General features: G+C 41.3%; 1 protein-coding gene across 4 annotated transcripts in view; it reads right to left on the bottom strand.

Moving 5' to 3' along the window:
• Positions 1 to 19,646, bottom strand: part of LOC118234146 (catenin delta-2-like) — a 178,390-nt gene extending 158,744 nt beyond the window's left edge. For all 4 annotated transcript variants that reach the window (XM_035430527.1, XM_035430526.1, XM_035430525.1 and 1 more), the window contains exon 1: positions 19,355 to 19,646. The gene's annotated coding sequence lies outside the window, so the exon portion shown is untranslated. The remainder of the gene's footprint in view (positions 1 to 19,354) is intronic.
• Positions 19,647 to 20,555: the final 909 nt, after the last annotated feature.

Consider the following 20,555-nt stretch of genomic DNA (forward strand, 5'->3'; position numbering starts at 1 on the left):
TAAGGTTTTTATGAGTCCAAGAGGATTCAATTATACTCTGTCAGAGTAAAATGTACTCTGTCAGAGTTTATTTAACACTAAACATTTTACTGTGAAAACTGTCATAAAACCTTGCAGGAACTGAAGAATGATTCGATGTGACGATGATGCCGTGCCAACCAGGGTTTTATAAAGGCCTTATTAAGAGTCCATTAACATTTAAGAGCATGGAAAATGCCTAAGAAACAGCTATGTGTGAAACGCAGTTGACACAATGCTTGCTTGTTATACCAACAGATTAAAACCAAGAGCAAAAATAGACTGTAACTGAGGGAGGGGGCGTAAAAGGTGGCTTGAAAGGGGCAAAGAAAGACCCTGAATACTCAGAAGCAGGTGTTTAGACTTCAGCATAAGCAATTGACTCAGTAACATTCAAAATGGCATCATAAACATCTGGAATATAACCTTGCAAGCTAATTACATGTGACTGGCTAAGTTACGGTTGCAGAATAGAACAGTGAGTGTCTCGCTGCCTGTCAGACAGATGGTCTCTCAGAATATCTCCCCCACCGCTGGCCACTTTAATTGCATTGTCCTGAATTTCCCTTTCGCTTTTGCATGAATTCAAATTATTCAACAGCTCTGTTTATTTATTGAGCCTTCCAACAACCATCCACTGCCATCAGTTCTCCCTGGCAGTACGCGGAGGTAAAATACCCTCATTGTTCATATGCTTGCATAGCTAAGGAGGCAGGAGAATGACAGATAGATAAATAAATAAATACAATCAGATTACTATGATTGTCACTTAATTGGCAGTTTCAGCAAAGCGCTGAGTGCATCACATCTCTGCTGCATGCATGTTTCGGCATCATGTCAGCCCGTCGTGTCGACCACGACCTTAGCGTCAGACCAGCACCAACAAGTCCGTTTCAGGCTAATTACGGCCATCCGCAACGCAACACGACTTCGATGTTATCTCACATCCCTACAAAAGAAAGCATCGGCGGCAAGTGTATGGAAAAACAAAAGGGTCAAATATTGGCCTCACACTTCAGCCAGGCAGTCTAATTAGCGCTATTAACCTGGTGAAGTTGCTAATAGGTATATCAAGCCAACTTGGTCTGCAACAAATTGCTCCACATGCCTTTCAAGCAACAGCATAGGCAGAGTGTCCTGTAAATGTTATTCCTCTGCCAGAAATAAGGTGTGAAGAACCTGAGAATAACTGTAATAAGTGTCTTTTTCTTATATATATATATATATTTTTTGCATAATCACAACCGGACAGCGAAAAAAACTGTTTATAGCTCCACACTGTGCCAAAAGGAAAATGGGGGAAGCACTTCCAGGGACCGTTTCCATGGCGACAGCCGCACACACTCGCAGCGACCTATATGTGAACTGACACGTCTAAATACTGAGTGTTCACACCGCAAACTGTTCGCCCAATGCACTCGCACACACACCTACGCAAAAATACATCACATCACCGGCAATGACGGGATTTACCGTGTCTTCTCTCACTATGGGCTACTGATGGGAGCACGGTTGCTCAAAGACCAAAAGGGAATCTGCCATTACCCTCCAAGCTGGAGACCTTTATTAACACTGGCAACCAAACTGCCTGAAAAAAAGAACACCGGCAACTGTTAAGGTCGTCGCTAATCATTCTAGCTTTTCCGCATTTTTTAAATCTCACATTAGAGTGGCCAAATGTGCTTCTAATTCTGAAGGGTCTGAGCATTTGGCAGGTCATCAATGTTCCCAGGCACTCTGTTTACAGAGGTACAATATGTAATGCTCACTCGTATGTTCGTCTGAAAGACCAGAAGGTAGTAGACCACTTCACAACTGAAAATCAACGGCGCAAATGCAATTATGTGAACTACTGCAATTTTCTACGAAAAAGGTATGCCTCAAAAACACTGCTAATATTGTGGAACCAATTTGTGGTTAATCAAACTGTCCATTGCCTCAACGCTACACTCAAAAAACACCTTCAAACTAGTGGCTTTCATTGACTTTTACTTTCACTCTGCGTGTGTGCGTGCGCATGTGTTTGCGTGTATGTGTGTGTGTGTGCGTGCATGTGTGTGTGCGCGTGCATGCATGCACGTGTGTGTGTTTACACGTGTGTGTGTGCGTATGCGTGTGTACGTGTGCATGCGTGTGTGTGTACGTGTGCATGCGTGTGTCTGTATGTGTGTGTGTGTGTGTGCGCATGTGTGTGTGTTTACACGTGTGTGTGTGTGCGTATGTGTGTGTACGTGTGCATGCGTGTGTCTGTATGTGTGCGCGCGCACGTGTTGTATTTGATACCCTATGCACAGCTCCTTGTGGTGTAATCAGTAATGGCTCAGCCAAATCCCTGGACCTCCTATAGTGTTCAATCACTCCTGCCAGCAGGCTCCTCTCCTCTCAGGGTGATTTCCATTTGCTGGGGAGATTATGTGTGAATGTTGTGAGTTACAGAACACGTGTAAGATAGTTCTCAGTAGCGCTGCTTTTATATAATTTAACACTGCTTCAAAATTGCAAATTGTGTAAAATATGTACTTTAATTTTTCATTAAAAAAAAAAAAAAAACTCAGAAAGTTTCTAAATGAGTTGATAGATGCATTGAAAGTGTACTGTTAACTTACTTGCATTTAAGGTAACATGAAGTGAACATATTAAATTTAATTTTAAATTTAAATATTTTTTGCTCATACATAAATTACCAGTATAAATAAGAGGACAATTTTCCAAAAAGATTCAGAAATTCCCATTAGCAAGTGAAGATTTAAATCTGATTTCCCTGATCATTATATCTTAGAGGCAAACTCTATTTTGCCTTTGACATCTATAATCAGCACCACCAATTCCCTCTCATTTCATCTTAAGGGTGCCTGGACCCCTTTCACACTTTGGTCAACAGCTGTAACCCCCCTTGGTCTCATTTGATAGAAATGCCCATGGCTTTGAGTGCCACAGCATACATTTCCCATCATGCCATTACTTTATTTCCATACAGGGCCAGGATGTGACCATCTGTCATGAGCTGGCAAAATCCCGCTCATAACACATCCCTTCAGAGCCTTCCTGTAAGCTGCATCACAGCTGAGTATGCTCCTGCAGGGTCCCGGTGATATACCCGCCTCCTGAGCGCACGCCTCGTTTCAGCAGATTTACACAGGACCTCGGGAGGACCAGACACTTGGAAGCACCAGTGGAAACACCGCTACCTTTTAGGCTGAACCATGCCAGGCTAAACTAAGCCAAGCCTGGCCAAGCAGGCCCTGGCTGCGAAGACTTCACTTCTCCAATGCAGTAACCAGGCTGTAGTGCAGTGCATGGCATGGTACCATACAAATCTGAAAGAGGGCTTGTAGTGCCTTTAAGCTCTTGCATAAAACTGGGGAAAAAATTTAAAAGGGTTCCAATTTTCAAAATGTCTGCATGGTCCTTACTTGCATTAGAGTTTAGTCTCATGCAGCTGTTTAGTTTTATTATTTGTGATTGTGAAGGGTTTGATATTAATCATCGTAACAATAGCTATAACAGAACAGAGGAGGGGGGCAAGGTTTGAATGTCTAACGGCTGTAGTCTGTAACTTCAAATGCAATTCTCCTGTTGTGCTAAATCCATTTTAAAGTCAATTTGACACTCCTTCACTTGGAAGTTGCACCTGTTTTAGGCTAAAGAGCTAAATTAATCAGAAATCACACTTATCAGGGTGAGAAAAAGTAAAATCATTGGCAACCACACATTCAGGAATTTAGCAAATGCGTTTATTTAGAGTGACCTACATATCTTACAGTCATTTACAGAGAAATCATTTATACTGCAGGACATTTACTGAAGGGGGTTAGGTTAGGTTCCTCGCGCAGGGGTACAACAGCAGTGTTCAACAGCAGGGCAAACCTACAACCTTGGAGTTTTAAGTCCAAGTCTCTAGACATTATGCTATACTGCCACCCCCACCTACTAAAAACAGAAAGACTAAAGTCATGGGAAATCACAAATATCAGGCTAAGAAACATATCATTCCACACTGCTCAGACTGAAAGACTAATGGGATTGCAAGAGCATAATTTGTTGCGGTAATGGGGGGCTACAATTATTACAAATGAATTACAAAACAGGCCAAATAGAAACGACACCCATCACTGGCTCAGGGACAAAAGTACATTCACCTGATTCCATATGAATGCCATATTAAAATTCTGCTTGATTTTGCCCATTTTAATTTCCTTTATTGACATTATTCACATTTGAATTCATCCACGAAGGTTAGCTGCTCCTCCAGCAACACAAAATGCTTTTTTCCAGTCACTGCTCTTTGATGTTTCAAACAAAAGCCTTCACGTATGACCACACATGCACTTATCAGATTATCTTTATCTCTACTTCTACACAAAGACAACTTCGTCCTGGAATTTTCCTTTTTAATACATTTTCTTCTTTTTCATTAAATAGATGCCTTGCCAAAATGTGGGGCTAAAATTTCAGCAGACAAAATATTCTCAAGATTGTATCCCACAGAGAGGTGCGCACACACACACACACACACACACACACACACACACAGAGACACACGCACACAAGTGCTGGCTGGATTTACATTACCTGGGGTGCACACCTCACTGAAATTTCAATTTCAGCCCAAAAGAACATCATCTATCTGTGAATTTAGATTGGGACCACATACTGGGCTGCCTTGGTCTCCATAGTGATGGAGGAGCCAGGACACCAGTGCAGAACAGTTGGTAGCAAGTTTGAGTAATGGAGTTTCAGTAATACGTTCAGTAAGTTTCAGTAATAATTCAACTATGTAGATGGCTCATAGTGCGTAGAGAATCAGAGTGTTGCCGGCTTGAATCTTTGGTGTAATCCTACGCAACAATTACATACACTTACATGCATACTAGTCAACATTGTAGCAAAGCATTCAGGATACCAGAACTGTATATAAATGGATAAAATGTTGCATATACTGCAAGTGATGCATGTTGGCTTGGCTAAACACCTCTGACAGCTAAAAAAGCTTAATCAGTTTATTTTTCAAGTTGTTAGGCACCTGCCCTTAAATTAAGTGCTTAAAATTAGTGTCAAATGTCAAGTTATGTAGTGTCAACTGAGTGACAGTCACAGAGAGTAAATCAATGTTTAAGCATTCATCAAACATGATTCACACCATTTTTCCTTTAAACATACGTGCATAAAACAGCTCTGCTATCATTACATTGAGCAGTGAACCCTGCATGGTGAATCACCACTTTAAGACAAGCACTTTGCCACTTTATTCTACCGCACCGTTTACTGTTATCAATGAATATCCTTTATGTGTGCAAAGTGACATTACTACAGTAATTGTAGCTTTAATGTCTCAGAGTACAGTAAGAAATCCACAGTTAAGCTGAACTCCAACACAAAGATGACATATATTAAAAAATCAAGCTATACATGTTAAAAGATCAGATTATGGGAGGGTAATTTCAATCATACGCAGGAAAACAACCATATTCAATACACGGAGGCTTGCGCGTGTACGTCTGTTCATGAGCATGTCCACTATTGGGGATGTATTCAATTCTGCTATATAAAGTAGCTTGCTATATTTGTCATGTGAGAGGTGAGATGCTGGTGACAAATTATCTGTCGTCGTGGAGACAGCTAAAGTGGGCAGACCGTAATCTGTCAGCACCTTTCTGCTATTGCAAGGGAACCGGAGGATCGGTTGCAGGCCTGTTAACTGACAGGGCTATATAAAATGCAGATTATTCCTGGGTGGGTGCTACGTTCAGTACCACTGCTGGTTCAGGTGGCTCGCTGTGCTCAAACAAATACACAAATATGCAAACCTAGATTTGCAGCAATGTCGCACAATGATTAGAAAACTGGACCCGTTTCTCAGGGCCTGCTGGTTTGATACCCAGGTGGTGCACTGCTGTTGCACCCTTGAGCAAGGTATTGAACCTGAATTCAGTACAAATCCAGCTGCAAGAACAGACTGTATGTTTAAAAAATGTAAATGGTGTGAAGCTTACTGGACAGGAGCATCCGTTAAATACCCAAATTTAAATGTAAAGTTACGTGTCCAGTACGTGTGGGAACATGTAGGATCAAACTAGTCAAGAACAGACCATAATTCGCACTGCATCTGCAACACGGTGCCATCAACTCTCACACTGCAGTGAATAACATTCAAGAACACTGCAGGCAGACCTCACAGCAGGACCCTGAACACACTAGTGCTTTATGTGTTCATCTCTAGAAATGGAGGGTCACATCTAAGAACTGTTCATACTGTAGATCAGTTTGTTTACCAGTCCCGCTCCAGGAGAGCCATGGCTAAGGCCCAGTAATCAGTGGCTTGATGGCTCATCGATTAGTTGAGCCAGGTGCGTCAGCGCTGGGGTGGGACAAAATGTGCCTCAGGGTCTTCAGGACCCAGACTGTTAAACCCAGCTTTAGGCCACTTTGATACACTCAACAACTCCCAAGAAATTACGGCACAATTCACTAAATACCCAAAAGGTGGGTGCCTGTGTGCTGCATCTCCTGACAGCTCAAAAAGGCACCTGCTGTGGTTTTGGTTCTGTGACAAAATAAAACCCAGGGCAAGGTTTCTTGTGGACATTCAAGTCACAAGTCAGTCAGTTTCTTCCAAGGCCATTATCATCATGTTGGTACAGTGGCCCCAACCACAGATTTTCTGATCAAATAGCAAAAGAAAGTGCACAGTTCTGACGCCATGACAGCACAGCTCGGCAGGCGGCATGCGGGGAGAAAGGCTTGGCAGATACGTTGTTTTACTACACTCACCAGACCAAACGGGGACATAACAGCAATGCAACAGGCCTACTAATACAAACTGGAAAAAATGACAAAAATAGGAGGAAAATGATTAAAAATTCTTTAAAAAAAAAAAGCTTGCAAATATAGAAGAGAGGTGTTGACTAAGACTGTCAAACTTGTGGGAATTTTGCAGTGCACAAAAGTCACAGTAACGGTTTACACCGTGAGGGGCCCGGGGCAATTAAAGATCCCCCAGAATACCATGCTCTGAAGACGTCTGTGTGCGACATTGATGATAAAAAGGAGTAAAAACTAATTACTCAATGCCCGCTGTGATCAAAGAGGCCTGCTGCTTTTCACCATATTCTGTATTCTGTCTTCAGCATACTTTACTTCTTCATTCATTAGACAGGACCTCACCGTGTTAAATACTAAAGCCCCTTTGACGTCAGGGACCCTGGGCCAGATCCTGACTGAGACACGTATGCTTAACTTTAATTTGTGCTCAAGTTAAGCACTTTTTTCTCTGTTGGCATCCTGGATAGGGTGACTAAAGTGGAGATTTGGATGATGTTACAGCATATGGGGTGGTCTCACTGAAATGGTCTGTCCCACTGAACTCCGAGTTACACGAGTCCTGGCTTCAAATTTACAGGCTTTTTAATCAAGTTTTTAGTTTTTTTTCTTCTTCTTTTTTTTTTGAAGAATCATTTAAAAATATTTCTTGGCCATCTGTGAATGTATTAAAACAAGACATCAGCAAAGCAAAATTCCCAGATTTCCGTTTCCTGGACCTTTAGGTCTATTATCATTGCACAAAACTGTCTGGGCCAGTTGAAAACTTACACTAAAGCTGAAATTATATATATATATATATATATATATATATATATTTAACCCAGAATGTGAACCACCCGTTTAATGGAACATATAATATCAGAGAAGGCCAGAGACCACAGATATAACTCAGCACCATCCCTGGCGCAGTTCCATTTACTACTGTGTTAAATATCCACCGCACCGCAGACTGTAGTGGGTGTTGGATCCAGGTAACCAAAACTAAACGTTTTACTGAGGTGGGAGTGGTCAACCTCTGTCAGTCAATTCAGGAGGCCGTGAGGTGGAAACAACTTGGGTATCAGTAAAGTCACTACTATTTAACAAACAGAAAATAATAAAGGCACTCAGTTCAAACTAACCTAAAAAAAGAAAAAAGAAAAAGTGAAGTGTGTTTCCAGCTGCCCAGGTGTGTTCCCTCCCAGTGCTCTAAATTGCATTTTTTCTCTATCATTACATGTTGCCAGGAAACCAGTTACTCCAGCAACAGTCGAGGCCAAGCTATGCATCTATAATGTAATTACTTGTGTTATTGCGTAATACAGTACACTAGCCTCAGAAATAGCCACTTCCATTATATACATTATAATGTTCTAATGATGCTCTGTAGAATATGCTGTACAGAACATCCAAACTCAAGTTCCCTCTCCACAGTGACGAGTTTCCTATGTTTCATTTCCGCGGGATAAAAAAAATAAGCAAACCTCCGATTAATGTCTTAATCACAGGCTAGACATGTTGTTTTTGAACTCATCTGGTACTCATGCTGAAAATGTTAAATAGCTGATATTGTTCTGTAAAATGTGTTCTGATTAAACATATACAGAGAAATTGAGGGAAAAAAGGACAAGGCATTACAAAGGATTTCATATGAAGAGTAAAGGATAAGTTACACTGAAGTGGATATCCTGTCAAGGGCTAAATCCTAAAAATATTCATTATTAATTAAGATTTTACCAAGATATACCTGGACCAAGACCTGAAAGCTGTGGGAAACAGAACCTAAATTCAGAACTACATCCCCTCAATGATTTATTATTAATGTGCTTTATTTTGTTCAAGAAATTTTGGCCACCGTTTACATTTCCATAATAAATGAAAACCAATTTTATATTTCACGTTTCCTGTTTTCTGCTATATTGAAAATGTACCAAAACATGAAGTCAAAACAGAGGTGCGTACCAAACCGAGATTCTTGTGGTCATTACGCCCCTAGTAAAGCAGCGTTCTTTCAATGGAAAACAAAGAAAGAACAAATGAAAAATAAAATGAACACAAACACACAGGCTACTGCAGTACAGGGCTTCCTTTTTCTTTCTTTAATACGTCCGTAAATAGGCCGCTGGAGCAGGGCTCTTCTCATATTTCACATTTCGGCATTTTATTTAGAAAAAGAAAAAAGCCTCTCTCTCGTGACCTCCATCTTTCAGCCCAGCAAATCCAATGGATATTTATGTCTGAGGATCTAACTGATATTGCTCAGACCAACCACCAGCACTGTAACAAAAAGGATAACTAACACACACGTCCACACACATGCACACACACACGCACGCACGCACGCACGCACGCACACACGCACACACGCACACCCCAGCTGAGGAGATGCGGTACTCTCCTTGAACTGAACAGAAATGATACAAAACAAGGGCATTTTTCAAATCTTTTAAAAAAAAATGAGGCCATGGATGATTTTAAATATTAATGGATTGTGCTTTCAGGCTTTATATTAAAAACAGATGTGCTTAGATAGAAAAAATTATGTAACAACTTTCATAAAAGAACCAAACGATAAACCACAATGTTTTTTGATAAAAAGTGAGACTGGGGTCTACGGTTCAGTAGCTACATTCATTCATTCAACAGATTTGCCTTCAATGTCTTTTCAGTCAAGACAGAGATAAAGACTAAATCATCTGTAAAATGGTGTTATATACTGACGGCACTCTTATCATTTCTTAACTCCAAAACCACCATCCCAGGTCCACAGGTTAATTATAGTGGACTTGCCAATGAGGGGTCACATTTTGATATATCATCATTTTGAGATGTATATGCCTTCCTGGATTTGCTTAAAGGAGTAACATGGTGGTTGAACGTGACACTTCCCAGTTGTCTTTAGGCAACAACAAAACAAATGTGCATAATTTTTTTATTATTCAGTAATTTCAATGAACTTTAAAATGTATTTTTCTAAGCCTAAATTTCCCACTATAAAAGTTCATCCGAACCGTCTGGGCGTGGTAATGAGAACTGTCAGTTAGCTATGATTGACAGACCGTGCCCCGTTACCATAGCTACCCCATGATACGCGCTCTTTTTGGGAGACTGAATTTTCACAAGCTAGCTAGCTTAGTAATATATCAAGTATCGATAGATAGCGAAGGTAAGGACGTTGACTTATATCCAATTATAATTTTTGCTATCTAGCTAGCCAAGTTAAGATAAAAGCACAACTATAACGTCCTCATAAAAGCAAACTAGCTAGCTAACATTATCGATAACATTGCCTTATGAAAGCAAACTACCTAGCTAGCTAACGTTAGCTAGCTAGCTAATTGAATATAACCAGAAATAATCTAATAGTCCTTAAAAGGCACTCTAATTTAAGTGAACCTAACATTAGCCAAATATTTGCATTGTCTTGCCTGTAAACCAGCGGCGCAAACTATGGGTCTCGAGTTATCCATGGGTTTACGGGGCGTGGAAAGGGGAGTGGTTACTGTATTTGTGACGCAACAAGTTGACAACTTTCTCAACCGGTTGAAAATAGGACAATAAATTTAAAACGCATATTTCTCCAAAAATACAGAACGGACATATTTAATACTTTACTCATTGTGTTTCTTCAATGCCTCTTGTGCAAATAGCACATAAAACCGAGAAAGTGTGAAAATCACCATGGTACTCCTTTAAACAAGTTAAGCAGCATCCATTAATAACTCTGAGATTACATTTTTGAGTTAGGATATAAGCCTGTCACCATCAATGTATAATGTAATTTTAGTAATGAATTTTTGTAATGAGCAGTACACGAAAACATGTAAAGCCCTTAATGTAAAGCCTCAAAATACTCTGAGTGCACATCTATTATAAATGTGAACAACTCCATACACCCACATAACTCAACTCAAAATCCACTGGGTGCTTTTTGTCATTGTTGTTGCAGAAAGTATTCTGATTTGCTCTCCCCTTATGCATATTCATGAAGGGGCATGCTGAGAAGACAAAACATCCATATATACCACTTCAGAGTGAACAGTGGAGTCTATTGGCTAACTATGTGGGCATCCATTGAAGCTGCAATATTCCAGTTTGGTACACCTTATGAATATTCCTGAAAGGTATGACCAGGGTCAATACCATGTCAATGAATTCTCTGTCCTTGGGCATGCCACTCCACTATTCTTTTGTTCCAGAAATTGAAGTCAGAATTTCCTGTGGTCAGAGAGCATGCAGAGCAAAGAGGAAGTAGAGAGGAGTGAAGGAATTTAGGAGGTGGATATCTGGTTACTATACAGAATCTATCTGCGCTGCAACCTCCTCCACCACAGTGACATGTCCTCTGCTACTGTGATCCAGGGGAGCCTCGAGTGTTCTTTATTTCAGCGTTCAAGCTCTCAAGCCCCAACTCCCCGGTGAACGTGAGGTCACAATTGGTTGGAACGTTTCCGTCGGCTAATGGAAGTTCTGGTGAGAGCGCACTCCATTCACTGTAATGCTACAGGCCCACTCAAGGTCTCCCTACCACAATGGCGGAGAGAACGGCAGCTTGCTGAAGGGAAGCATTGCCGTCCAATATTCACTGACTCAACCTGGTTCTTTGTCAGATTTACTTCCCTGCCATTTCCTCATACACCCAGCCAATTACACGCAGTGAAATTAGCAAACGATTCACATTTGTAGTATAGATTAAATAAACGCCCATTCAAAAAAAGAAACAACAGAGGCATCATTTGTCATAATATTTATACTCATACAACAATAAACTTGATGCATAGAGTGCTCTTGAAAGGGCCTAATTGACACATTAAAAACTACATACATAGATATGTTTTACTTCGCACTTAGTACACACTCCAGGTGAGTGTCAACTGTTTGATAGCAATGTTAACTATTAAACCACAGTATCTTTGAAAATTTCACAATATAAACAATAGCAAAGGCAGCACGGGCCTTTGCATTCGAACGATTGAGCACACTGATAGCGATCATTTCCTTTTGCGAATTCTGCTGCATCGCGCTGATGGTACGCGGATAATTCTGCCTTACACGTCCGCCTCTCGCGCGCACGCTCCGGCGCTGCGAATGCTACAGCACGGTCGGTCTGAAAAGGAGAGATTAGGCGCTGTCATAACAGCCTTTAGAAACGCAAATGATGAGCGAGGTGGTTTGCGGTCCCATCAATGAAGGCACTCATGTCTGACACCGAGCAGCCAGACTGCAGCTTCCTGTGCTGGGCTTAAAGCGCTGCCACCACGCTCCACTCCGCTCTCGTAAACAAAAGTACAAGTTAAAGAAAACAAGACGTGACTAGAAATAGGCTGGTTCACCATCGTTCAAAGTCTGCGCTAACAATATGAGTTACAGACCGTTTCGTGAAAAGTGCAACTGAAAATATATTTTCACCGCTCCGCACAAAAATGTAAAAACATAAATGAAAACAGGCCGGGTGTAGAGGACATGACACATACCGTGAGTAACACTGTGGGAAGCAAGTCCCGTGCTCAAAATTACAGTCACTCATTCTCTTCTTACTAAACCGTTTAATTAGCACAAAGGGGCAAAAGGCAGACATTTTGGCTCCAAGGCTTTCACTGGTGTGCGACACAACAAGGTTTTCCATTCCATAAGTACCCACAAAACGAACCCCTTAAATAATTAATGACAAGCACTGCTCTGCATAAGATGTTATGATTCTTTTTTTTTTTTATTTTTTTTTTTTACAGCGGTCTGTTAGCTGTGATGACCTCACCTCATGGCTAATTCCTCGACTGAATAGGAGATAGGCGTGGTTTTCTGTCTGCTAAACTCTGGTTGGACAGCACAGACCCAATTATTCCCTTCCACTGAACTGATAAAAGTGTCACAGAGCACAATAGTTTAGTGCACAATGTATTCTAAATCAAAACGACAGTGGTGAGAAAAAAATCATGCAAAAATATATCAAAACCATATTGTCTTTATCAGCAGGATAGGGTGTTTTGTGACAGCAACAAGGATGCACCAAGATAAAGTATGTGAAAGGGTGAAAATGTCTAAATAGGGTGCTCCATAACCACAACATGACCAAATCAGATTATTTTTAGGAGGCAATACTGCATACATGTATTTCAGATATTTTAATATGTCAGTGAGACTGTACTGGATTACACTGCCCCCTTCAGTTTGTAATTGGGGAACTCCCTGCATTTAAATATACTTCAGACTGCGTGTTACTCTGCATGACAGACACTCTGGCATTGCATCCAGCCAACCGCGAGACATGCCCTTTCTAGTAAAATCATCAAACTCAGACATACAGAGGTGAGCATAAACATCACTTCACAATACAAAAAGGCATGGCACACTTTTTGGTGGTGGGAAGAAGAAACATTCCTTTTCAGATGATATGCAGCTCAAGATGAAGAAGGTCAAAAACAGGATGGCTGCTTATGCCCACCAACATGTAAGTGATGGATGAGCCCAGATGACAGAGTCATGGGCCAGGAGTCATGCCACTATGAGGCCAGATGAACATAAAATTGACCTCATACTGGCCAAACCAGGGACCTGTTCATCAAAAGACGTTTCTCTCTGTAATAGAAACGCAGTGATTGGTTTGAATCCGTGAGTCACTGATAACAGCTGCCAGCTCCACCCATTTTGGGCATCAAGAAGCCTCCTCCTACCATGGCTACTGATCAGCGAGTTCCAGGTGGGGGGAGGGGACGTGGGCGGAGGTGAACACCTGTCTCGCTCTGTATATGAGGCCCCTTCCCTGGACTGCCTGATCAGACATCTGTCATCGGGAGCAACAGGACTGACTGGCGTTCAGCGGGAGCCGCAGTCGGTTGTAAAATGCCTGCGACCTGCTGAGGATGGAACGAGAGCGTCTCGCTGAGCGCCGCCCGGTCCCAGCTGAGCCATTCTGTCCGCTCGCCCGTTCAGCGAATCAACTGCTGAGACGGGGTTCAATCGTTGCCATGAGAACAGTCGGATGGAAAACCATCTGAACGACACTACAGCACCGGGACCAATTAATGCATAATAAAATAAATAAATGAGAAAACTCGGGATGCTACAGCACAATTAGTCCAGTGATGGACAGGGTCCAATTGAAATGTTCAACAGTTAATAAAAAATGTCAAGTGACAACAGCAGTGCTTGCATCTTTGGATCCATGGTCAGATTAACTGTAAAATCAAAATTATGCTGTTCGTTAATAGATATTATACATTACTGGAAAGACAAATGTTAAAAATATTGCATATCTATTATTATGCACCACCCAAATTTTGTAATAATATTGTAATCTACCCATAATGTGTCCACATTATGGACGGATTATGAATGATTCACCATTTTCCACTATTAATTCACTAACCAGAAAATTATCAAAAACAATAAAGAATCATAATCTAGAGTAAAGGACTCCACAAGCCTCATTGTATGTACATATGCCTGCGTGTATGTGTTTGTGTACACGTGATCCGTAACTACAAGAGATTGTTCAGGTGGAGTTCTGTTAGTAGTGTGGAATAACTACCCAGGTCATGTAGTAGAGGCAGAAACTCTGTCTTTCTTGGTTTTCAAGACCAGGCTTGATATGGTGCCGTGAAAAAGAATTCACCCCCTTCCTGATTTCCTCTATTATTGCATATTTTTCACACTGAATGGTTTCAGATCTTTACAAAAATTCAATATTAGACAAAGGGAACCCGAATAAACAAAAAGCAAATTTTTTCATTTATTTAATGAAAAACATTATCAAACACCAATACCATCCATGTGAAAAGGTAATGGCCCCCTTAATCTCAACTGGTTACACCACCATTATCAGCAGCAACTGCAATCAAACACTTCCTACAATTTGATATCAGTCTCACACATCACTGTGGAAGAATTTTAGCCCAATCTTCTTCGCAGAACTGCTTTAGTTCAGGCAAATTAGCAGGTGTGTATAAACATGTGTACATGCACATTTTAGTAAATGGTAAATGGGTAAGTGTGAAACGGTCATGTGTGTGCATGTGTAGGTATGAGGTTTTACCACATATTCATAATTAAGTATCTTTGTGGACAGAAAAATGTATTCTGCACCAGTATTGATCCCTCAAAAAAAAAAAAAATACATGTCTGATCAATGGACAAGATTCTGGAACCATTACAGCTATCCCATGCTAGTGCCATGTCAGCGGGACCACCTGATCAAGGGCCAATCCCAGGAAGGCTCAATTTAAAACAAAACCTTGTTCCGCATTCTATAAACAGTTCTAGAATGAAAACGGTTCTGAGGCAAATGTTTCTCTTGCATAACACTGGGAGCATGGGGAAGGATGTGCTCATATTTAGATTTCCGCTTCAAGAAATAGATGAGCTGACTGAAGCAGACTTAAATGAATAATGCATGAGCTACCAAAGCACTGATAATATAAGAGCCGCCTAACCACTGTGTAGCTACAATTTCATCTGAAATGTAATTCAATTACACACCTTGGGTGCGTGCGTGCGTGCATGTGTGTATCAGTGTTGCTCAGCCTTGCACACAAAGTCATCGATTAAAGATCAAAACATCTGCAGCTACAGTACATTTTGAACACACCACTGGTCTCCACATTAAGAAAATCCACATGATGTCTAATATCAGGCTGTGATATCAAGCACCCAAGTATCAGACTTCACAAATAATAGTAACTATGGAAAAAAAGACAATAGAAGGTAAGGTTCACAATGCCACCAGCTTATTGGCCCAACCATCATGAAATGGAGCCAATAAGCTGGTGCAAACAGGGAAATGGTCAGGACAAACCAATAAAATTCAAGCAGGAGTCATGCATTTCTGCTCTCAGGGACTATATAAATAGGCCAATACAATACAGAACATACCAGCATGTTCAAACTGCTTATAGTATATTCTGAGGGGGAAAAAGCAGATAGGATACACTGGGAGAAGTATACTCATCGAGACCTAATCATTAAAAAATTGAATCATTCGCAAAACCTGTTGAGAAAGCTAAATAAATTAATGAGGTGACAGCTGAGAGATGTACTGGCCCCATTCAAAAATGGGAAGGCTAAAATTGGATCGGTTAACACTTGTAGACAAAAAACAGTAGCAAAACACTGTGCTCATATGCCTAAGAGGCATTAAACAGGCACATCTGAAACAGAGTGAAACTCAGTGGCATGCTCAGCTTGTTGTTCCACGAGCGAGCCACAGGGAAATATCAAACGTGTCAAGATCATCATGTGCTACAGCTATTACAGGAGTGACTGGTAGAGGTGTTAGCGGCTGCAGTAGCAGCAACTGGACTGGCACAAAGGCGGGTATGTTCACTGAGGTGGATGGCGAGTGGATAAACAGGGAGACAGAAAGACAGGAAATTGGCCTACGATTCTGTGAGGCTTTTATTGAATCGTGCTACTGCTGTGATGAGGAGACGCACCAGGGCCGATTACCAATCAGCCTCAGCTGTGCATGCCTGTAGGTGAGGCTGTCGATGTCCAATGCTCAGTGCAAGACAGGGTCTGCAACCCTGGTCCTGTACAGCAGGGTCACAATTCGAGTGGTCAAACGTAAAAAGAAAGGGTGGAAAAGCTCAGGTCTCGCTCATCTCCATGAGCCAAATAGCATTTCTAAAATTATGTCATTTGAGCTATCATGTCCTTGTCATCATGTCCAATATCAATGTAGTACTGCTTAACAAAACAAAAAAACAAAACAGCTAAACTAGCACCAGTTATTATAAAATACAACTGTTGTATAAACTATGAAATAGTATGAATGTGTACTCAAATTAGAATGTGCTACAATAACTCTTCAGACCCTCTCCAGGTTGGACAGATATCATCTTTGGCCCACTGAAACACTAAGCACTGCTGCACATTTCTTTTTGCTGACAGAAAAGAGCTAACGTGAGCAGACAACATGTTCCTGTGCATGCATGTGAGGCAGAAACTGGAACACGCTTAAGAGTGAAAAACACAGCTTCAAAAATAACGCAGATTATACCCTCAGTGGCGACGGCCAGATTCTCTAGGAGGCAGAACAGCCTTTGAGGGTGCTCCAGGGTCGCCACGGTTTGTGACATACAAGCAGTCAGATTTCAGGGCGAGCGACTCCCCTGTGCTTGCTGGAAGAAGATTATACTTCGCAAGTACAAAAATACAAGTGTTAGCACCAAACATCTACTGAGGAATGGAGGCTTGCATTTTCCCACTGAAAACACATTTTTTTCCTGCAGTACTGCATGCCATATGCTTTAAGAATGTTGAGAGGCAAACATCCATTCAAAGGGAAATGTATCCGTCTACGGATTGCCAACACAGTAACCATCCACATTTCCAGGTGTTGCGAATTTCTCTTGGATCCTCTGATTCTCAGTGGTAACCCACACTGTGATGTAAAACAGGTGCAATCTTTGGATTTCAAATGAGGTCATGCTTGAGGTGCCAGCCAAAAGGAAGGTCCATTTACAGGGCTGGAGGTTTACCGAAGTAATCGAGAGTCACTACCTTGCTCTGGGACCAACAGCAATGCCCCGCCCTAGAGCCCACCCCTTAACACCATGAACCCTGCTGCTTTTCAGACTTCAGTTCATCATCAAGCACGGATACTTTTTATATGGCATTTATTATCTTGCCTCATCAAACCTCAATGAAACCATGAAAGAGATCATGTAGAAGACTCCAAACATGGGAGAGGAGGTCAAATGTCTTTATCCCCAATTCCTATAAAATGATCATACCTCATTGGGCACCATGTGCAGGGAAATCAGTAAAAAAAAAGTATAATAATAATAATTATAATAATAATAATAATAATAATACATATTTATAGAACCTTTCAAGGGTCCAAAGTTAAATTAAAAAGTTAAAAAAGAACGAGAGTTTAGAATAAAAAGGAAAGAAGAGCATCATGGTACACTAAGGAGAGAGCAGCAAGATAAGGTCTCAGATACCAACTCTCAGTCTGTAAGAGGTAAGATATTCTATAGTATATCTGAAATAACAGTATGTCATCACTGATACCTGAAACAATGTTCATATCATTTAAAAAGATAAATTTGATTTCAGATTTTCCAGGCAATATGAAACTGACACAGAAATTGACACGGGTACACAGTAGACACTGCAACCAGCATTAGTAGAGGTCCTTCAGAACCTGGGCTGCCTGTACCTCCAAAACAGTGCATGTCGAGCAGAAATCAAGCCAGACACACGCATAAGGATTCATACGGGCAATAAACTCACAATTCATCCGTGACTTTCCAATCATATGATGGCTTTTCTATAAACAGAATTTTTCATTTCCAAAAGACTACCACCTCCACATGTCAGTACCTTCTTCAACATGCCACATAAGGTGTGTCTCACCCAGGCAAAATAACTTTTTATGCCCAGGCGAGAGAAAAAGTGCAATTTCTTATGCAAATATTCTCTTGGAAACGGTGTCTAACATTAGAAATAATCCATGGTCCTAAAGTGTGCACACTTTGGCTAATCGTTTCAGCATATATGTAAAGTGTCTTCATATTACACCTGAAAATGAATGTGTTACGTGAAGTTGTGAGCGACAAAAGCCGAGGATTTTTTATTTATTTAAATAATGTCTGCTATGAATATTCCTATGTTTCAAATCCTGTATCATGAACGCTCACTTCAGCCTCAGGGACAACAGAAGATATAGGAACTAGCGATGTATAATAAAAAATATATGTATATTACATTACACAGCATTATATCATTATTTCGATGTCCAAACCAATTTGTAGTCAATGTCTGCTGCCCAAAAGCGACGCTTGATTTACAATATGAATACAGCTATAAACGTAATCACAACAGCTGTGTTGTACCGTTGCAGAGGTTTTGAGGCTCGTGAAATAACGCTTCTATGGTAGCTGGTCATCAAAGCGTCTCAGATTCTAGTCTTATAAAGGGTGTTGTGCCTCCATTGTGAACCTGCCTGTCTGGTCAATACGAGTAGCGATCGATTCAACCACATTACAGAAAGTCTACGCGTAAGAAATGGAGATGCTTCCTCTGCCCAGGCATTGATTATATAAAAGGTTAATATACACCATTCCCAACGAACAAACAACGGTCCGTTTTATACGCTGCATTGTGCTAGGCGAGTGAGCGATGGTAGTCCTCTGTGTATACAACAAACGTCAGAATATGCACAGAAGCTCAAAAACACACCATTAAAAATTAGGTCACCGGGCAGGAAAAGTCGTAAGCATTTTGCAACGCCAAGAAACCCGCTTGAGATGTGTGCGGGGGGAGGGGGGAATTCGGCATCAAAGGAGCGCCTGCTCCAATCCATATTCAGAAAATGACCAACGCTATGCATGCAGAGATCAATTTTTTAAGGAATCAAACAGCAAAATATATACATCCCACCAAAATAACGTAACAATTGTGAAGACAGACCCGCAATGTACGCTACTGGCGCTGTTTTTTCTCCACCTCTTATAAACGGAAAACGCATCAGTTCGCACATCATAAGGGAAGGTGGGACACGATAAAGCCGAAGGAATGACATTGCACTTACCGAATATAATCTTAGGGAAAACAACGCTCAGTGCGACTCCCCTAGTTTCCTTTCCGTTGTTTAGAAAGAACCGAATTGTCTGCTCATGCCCCGCAGTCGGTGTAGAAAATGCACCTTTGGCTGGATGTTAGGGGCGCCCGAGGAAACGGTGGTATCCGCGAGGAGAACAGCTTTGCGAGCGCGAGACCGAATCACTGCGGCGCGCAGCTGTTAGCAGCGGCGCTCGTGCTCCTCTCCGGTCTGTACCAGCCCAGCTCCCAGGGAAACGCAGCATCGCTGCGCCCGACTGTGTGCGGCTTTCATTGCGACGATGGCTAGAGCGACATCTGCTGGAAATGCTCGAAAGAGACTGCGTACATCCAACGCCCCCTCTATCTTACCCCCAAACGCCTGGTGGACATTGAGCCATGAACGGCGCTCTCTCGGACTCAGTTTCAGCCATTATTTTAGCGAAAATTGAGACATTTTAATAAGTTGCCTCGCTCAAGTTTATAAACAACAGCTTTATTCGTGGATGTTCAACTCTGGTACACCAACTGGCAACATATACCACGCAAAATAGCCTACCCACTTTGAAAACAAGAGGTATTTTACTACCATTTTTGTATTGCACTCCAGGATAGACTCTTGATTTCAATCATTAATCTGTATTGTGATGAACGACGCGCGTATGTAAAGTCCAATTACATTGAAGTAGTTGGTGTTGCTGGAACTGTTTTCATCCCAGGTCATATCAACACATGTTCTAAGACAAAACCCTGCATAATTAAACAGCGTAAATTTGTTCAAATGTTAAATTTTTTAGACACACGAATGGAACCAAAAATACCACATCGTAGGCTGTTAGTGTTTTCGAAGGAGAATGACGAACCTTGTTTTCACCAGGGTTGCCATCCTTTCAAATAGTTGGTACAAAGTAGCGTCATTTGTCAGCCATAATATCTCAGACCAAGTCTAAAGTCAAAACACCCTGTAACAATAAAAGAAACAACTAGCTTCAACTGCAACAATCTAGGAACTGTTTAAATACAATTATTGCTCATAAATTCTTCAAGCTTGCTAATTTGACTTAACATTAGACGAACGCTTGACATGGTTTTTAAAAGCCGGGGTAAAAAAACAGAAGAAATAAGCGAAAGTTGATTGGCTGCTTTTTCAATCAAGGCACGCTCTCGACTCTCACGGGTGTGCTCGCTCCCTC

This window comes from Anguilla anguilla, chromosome 8 (genome assembly GCF_013347855.1).
Source record: "Anguilla anguilla isolate fAngAng1 chromosome 8, fAngAng1.pri, whole genome shotgun sequence".
Classification (NCBI taxonomy): domain Eukaryota; kingdom Metazoa; phylum Chordata; class Actinopteri; order Anguilliformes; family Anguillidae; genus Anguilla; species Anguilla anguilla.